This window comes from Schistocerca americana, unplaced genomic scaffold, assembly GCF_021461395.2.
Source record: "Schistocerca americana isolate TAMUIC-IGC-003095 unplaced genomic scaffold, iqSchAmer2.1 HiC_scaffold_47, whole genome shotgun sequence".
Lineage (NCBI taxonomy): Eukaryota > Metazoa > Arthropoda > Insecta > Orthoptera > Acrididae > Schistocerca > Schistocerca americana.
This window is the reverse complement of record NW_025726203.1, coordinates 2,767,501-2,772,500: the sequence shown is the minus strand read 5'-3', so window position 1 is coordinate 2,772,500 and position 5,000 is coordinate 2,767,501. Positions and strand designations below refer to the sequence as shown.

The following is a 5,000-nucleotide window of genomic DNA, read 5'->3' as shown; positions in this document are numbered from 1 at the left end:
TTCAATCACAATCTCATCAAAGACGAGATTCCACAGGAAAGGACCGCAAATAGAGCCTTGTGGGCAACCCTTTGTGATCAATTTTTCTACACTGCCAGCCCTATTTTGGACCATAACCTTCCGGTTTTTAAAGTAATCTGCCATTAAGTCATACAAATTACGCGGGCACTGGATTGCTCTCAGACGCCTCATAACACTAGGCCACCATAAGTTATCAAAGGCCCCTGCTATATCTACAAATATTACTACCACATACTTCTCCTCACAATCCACACTACCCAACACTTGCCTAATAGCCATTTCTGTCGATGCGCCCTTTCGAAACCCAAACTGGTTGTGGGCCTTGATATTTGAATCGTCATAGCGTTTTTCTAGACGACTGACTACTAACCTTTCCAGAATTTTCCCTAAGATAGACAGAAGGCATATTGGACGGTAGGATTTAGGCTCATCCCTAGGTTTGTCTAGTGATTTCAGCAATATGCAGACATTTCCCTCCTTCCACGTATCTGGGACTCTTCTTTCCTGCAGACATTTATTGTATAAATCTGAGAGAAGATGGGGACTGGTGCGCCAAACTCTTTTTATAATAGCATCATCAATACCATCAGGACCTGTAGCCTTCCCTGGTTTGCAAGCCTTTATTGCTGCCCCTATTTCTTCTAGTGTGAATTCTGGGTCAGTAGAGTAGATAGGGACAGCGGGAATCTCGTTAATCCATTCATGCGCGTCACTAATTAGATGACGAGGCATTTGGCTATCAACAACAACAGCCGTCTTTATTCAAAATAATTTGAATAACACATAATATATACATATATAATGCGTGGCAGGTGTTTGACGCCATGTCCGCCACCGAGGTGGGGACTTACAGGGCGGTGCCACAAGATACAAGTATAAAACTAACATACACATATACATATATATTAGTGCGGAAGAACAACAACAAAAACACAAAATAAAGACACAAAGAAGGAAGAACAAAGACGGTTTATTCCTCCTGTGGATAGGCCCCAGGAGTCAAGGCGAAGAAAAATAACCAGCAGCCTAGCCGACGCCGACACGCTGCTTCGGGCTAGGAGCCGTCATACGCTCGAAAATCTTGTAACTTTTGCAGCAGCTCTGTAGTGTTCTTGTGCTCAGCACCGCCAGTTCTCGGGGTCGGAAGCCTAAGGCGGCGAGATCCCTCGCCGACGCTGGAGACCATACACCCCTCCAGTTCAACGTCGCGGTGGACACAATCACCTCCTCAACGTCACGGTGCAGGTTGGAGATGGCACGCCGGATGGACGGCGTGTCGTAGTAGGCCGCCTTCTGGGAGTGACACCAGTCGAGCCGGAGGTGGTCTCCGACTATCTGGGCGTCGACCACGCGGGCGATGCCGTCTTTGACCGCCACCACGTCAGGCTTGCGGATGCCCTCAGATGTTCGGAGGTGGGGCTCCACAGAGACATTGAAGCCCCTCTGCGCGAGTCCACGGGCGACATAACGCACTACAGCGTCATGGCGCTTGACCCGGGACCCGTGCGTCCGAAAGCAAGCCTGAAGTACGTGGTTGGCGGTCTCCACGGCCTGGCATCCCGCGCGGCATCTGGTGTCCGCCTCCCGCCCGCGACTGCGCCGTGCCTTCGTAGGGAAGGCGTTGATGCGGGCGCGGAGGGCGTCGATGTATTCACGCCCAGATAGCAGGCGACTGGTGTCGGCGACCCACTGATGTTGGCCACTGACGGCGGCAGAAGATGACAGCGCCGCACCGTCAATGGCGATGTGTAGGCGCGCCGCCCACATTTCCCCAACCTGCGTTGACGATTTGAGGAGGTGGCCCTCCCACATTAGGTGGCGCTCAAGCACCTCGATCTCACGCTGCACCTCATCCATGCCTGCACCGTCGCAGGCTGGCCCTATCTTCTTCAGCGCCAGGAGACGGGACCGACGGAGGGTCGGACCCATCCATCGGCAAGATGGAATGCCGAGGCCCCCCTGGGCAACAGGAGCGTGGAAGTATCCCAGGGGGGTGTCCGCCGGAAGGCGGAACCATCTCCTGACGGCGGCCCGGATGGTGACGTCGGCCGACTTCAATGCACCCACCCGGGTGCGGCTGAGGGCCAGCCCGTGGTACAGGCCAGGGAGAAGTACGTTGGTGAGAGCGTGGAGGCGCTGTTGCGGCTTCAGCGGAGCTCGGGAGATGACGTCAAGCTGCTCCACCAGGTGGCGACGTGGATTGAAGACGCAGCGACCCGCCGTGGAAAATTGCAGCCCCAGGTACCGGAAGGTTTCACCCACACGCAGGGCAGGCATGGTGGTATTGCCTGCTGTGAAGGTGACATTGCTGTCCACCTTCACCTTCTTCTCGCGCCCTGACGCGACTAAGGCGAGGGTGAAACACTTCCGGGCGTTGATCTGCAGCCCCAGGTGGGCGAGGGCTGCGGTAGCTGCGTCGATGAGGGACTGCAAGCCCCTCGGGGTCGCTGCAAACAGCAAGACGTCATCTGCAAAGGCCGCAGCGTTGACTCTGCGACCGAGGATCCGAGCTCCGATGTGGGAGGGCAGTTGGCCTAAAACGTAGTCCACCGCAAAGTTGAACAGGAGGGGGGAGAGGGGATCGCCCTGGCGAACGCCCCGTGCTGGCTGCACAGACACGCCCACGCCGGCGCCGCCCGCTATCACTGTCGTGCTGCCCTCGTAGCACCGCTCGACGTACTCGACAAAGCAATCCGGTAGGCCATGCGCCTTCAGCACAGGGCGAAGGGCAGCATGATCCACCGAATCGAATGCCTTCGAAACGTCGATCGATGCCACAAAGACAGAGCGGCAGGAGCGAACTGCGTCGGTGAGAGCAGTGTCCAAGATGAAAGTATTTTCCAACATCCCATCCCGAGGGATGAATGCCCGCTGACGTTCGTCCACAGCACAAGCGCGCATCAGGCGTGACGCGAGAACCTTGTGAAAGGTCCGCGCCAACACCGAGCAGACCGTAATGGGGCGAAAGTCAGCGGGGGATGTTGGTGCAGCCGTTTTCGGGAGAAGGGACGTCCGCGCGCGAAGCAGGCGTTCCGGGAGGGCGCGGGCCAGAAGGAAGAGATTCATCACTTTCACCAGGACTTCGTGCGGCAGGCGCCGCAACTCCGCTGGGGTAAGGCCGTCCGGCCCGGCCGCTGATCCCCTGGGCGGCAACGCGGCGGCGACCTCCTCATGTGTGACCGGCCCCCATAGGCACTCAAGAGCGACAGGCTCCGAGTGCGGGAGGAGGCGGTCACGAATGAAGCCCGCGGTGGAGACGGGCTTCTTTGTGAAGAGGTCCGCCCAGAAGTCCAGCAGACCAGGGATGGCAGGTGGCGGCTGGAGCAGGGTGCCATCCAAGAGGCCGCGCACGCAACGTGCACGCGACCGTCGGAAGGCATCCTGCGTTCTCGCGTACTCCCAGCGGCGCCGCTTGCGCTTCTGCGTCGGCGGCGCGGCAGGCGGCCGCTTCGATGGTTGGCGCGGCCGCTGTGTCCTGGTGATCGATCTCTCCCCTCTGGACCCGACCGACGCAAGGGCATCCGGGAGCATGCCCAGGATGACATCGGGCGGCGTGCCCCGCCCCAGACCTATGACACGATCCAGGGCAGAGAAACGCTGGGCGGAAGCGGGTAGCCCCGCCAGATGCTCCCAGATGGCGGCGTCAGTCGGCCCCTCCGGCGGCGGCCCGGTGATGTCGGCCGCGAAGTCCTCGGCTGCGTCGACGGGCGGCGCAGCGGCCTCGCCCGCGTCTGGCAGCGGGCTCGCTGCTCCCCGGCGGGACGCCGGCTCTTCCCCCCGACCGATCTCAAGCGCCTCCATGAATTGGCGGACAAGCTGCTTGTGGGCAGCTTGCCGCCGTCGGCACTTGATTGCCTCAAGCGTTCGGTCGGGGAACATCCTGATGAGCTCTTGATTTACAAAGAAGAACCGGGCGTCCCTCTCGAGGAACAGTTCGGCCTCCGCCTTGGCGAGCGACAGGACTTCTTCCTCCGTCCACCTCGCGCGATGCCTCTCCGTGACGATCTCCGCGTTGGCGGCCGCAAGGTGTTGGCGGCGGCGATGGACCCCGAGACCGTTCTTGGTGGTGAAGCTGCGGTGGCACTCACTACAGGCGTATACAGCTGCAAAAGTTACAAGATTTTCGGCACGGCCGGTTGGCCGGCTAGGTGCTGGGGGAGTTGGGGTGGCACCTTCAGCGGAAGGGCCACCACTTTTTCTCTGAATACTGCCCCCAACTAAAAAAGGGATAGTGCGAGGGGGGGCTGGTAACCCCCCCAAGCCCCTGGTGCGGTCTTCCACTCTGCGAAAATCAGCGGGCCCACGAGAAGGGGAGAAGACCGCAGGAGAGGAGAGGCTAAGAGGGCTAGGCCAATGTATTGCGCATCACTCTCCCTGTAACCATAACCCAAGGAAGGCACCTCGCAGCAGCAGCACGACTACATCAAGACCGCACTTCGAAAAGCCAAGTCCGGATGCAGCCACACCGCCGCCACTTGGCCACCTTAAGAGAGTCATAGTTACTCCCGCCGTTTACCCGCGCTTGCTTGAATTTCTTCACGTTGACATTCAGAGCACTGGGCAGAAATCACATTGCGTCAACACCCGCTAGGGCCATCGCAATGCTTTGTTTTAATTAGACAGTCGGATTCCCCCAGTCCGTGCCAGTTCTGAGTTGATCGTTGAATGGCGGCCGAAGAGAATCCGCGCACCCGCGCGCCCCCGGAGGAGCACGCTAAGGCGGACGCGGCCTCGCAGCAAGGAAGATCCGTGGGAGGCCAAGGCACGGGACCGAGCTCGGATCCTGCACGCAGGTTGAAGCACCGGGGCGCGAACGCCGCGCAGGCGCGCGCATCCTGCACCGCCGGCCAGCACGAGGCCAACCAACGGCGAGAGCAGACCACGCCCGCGCTAAACGCCCGCACTTACCGGCACCCCTACGGCACTCACCTCGCCCAGGCCCGGCACGTTAGCGCTGACCCACTTCCCGACCAAGCCCG

The 5,000-nt window shown here is 59.6% G+C and overlaps 1 pseudogene; it reads right to left on the bottom strand.

Annotated features, from left to right (window-relative positions):
* Positions 1 to 5,000, bottom strand: part of LOC124583821 — a 10,451-nt pseudogene that overhangs the window by 3,063 nt on the left and 2,388 nt on the right.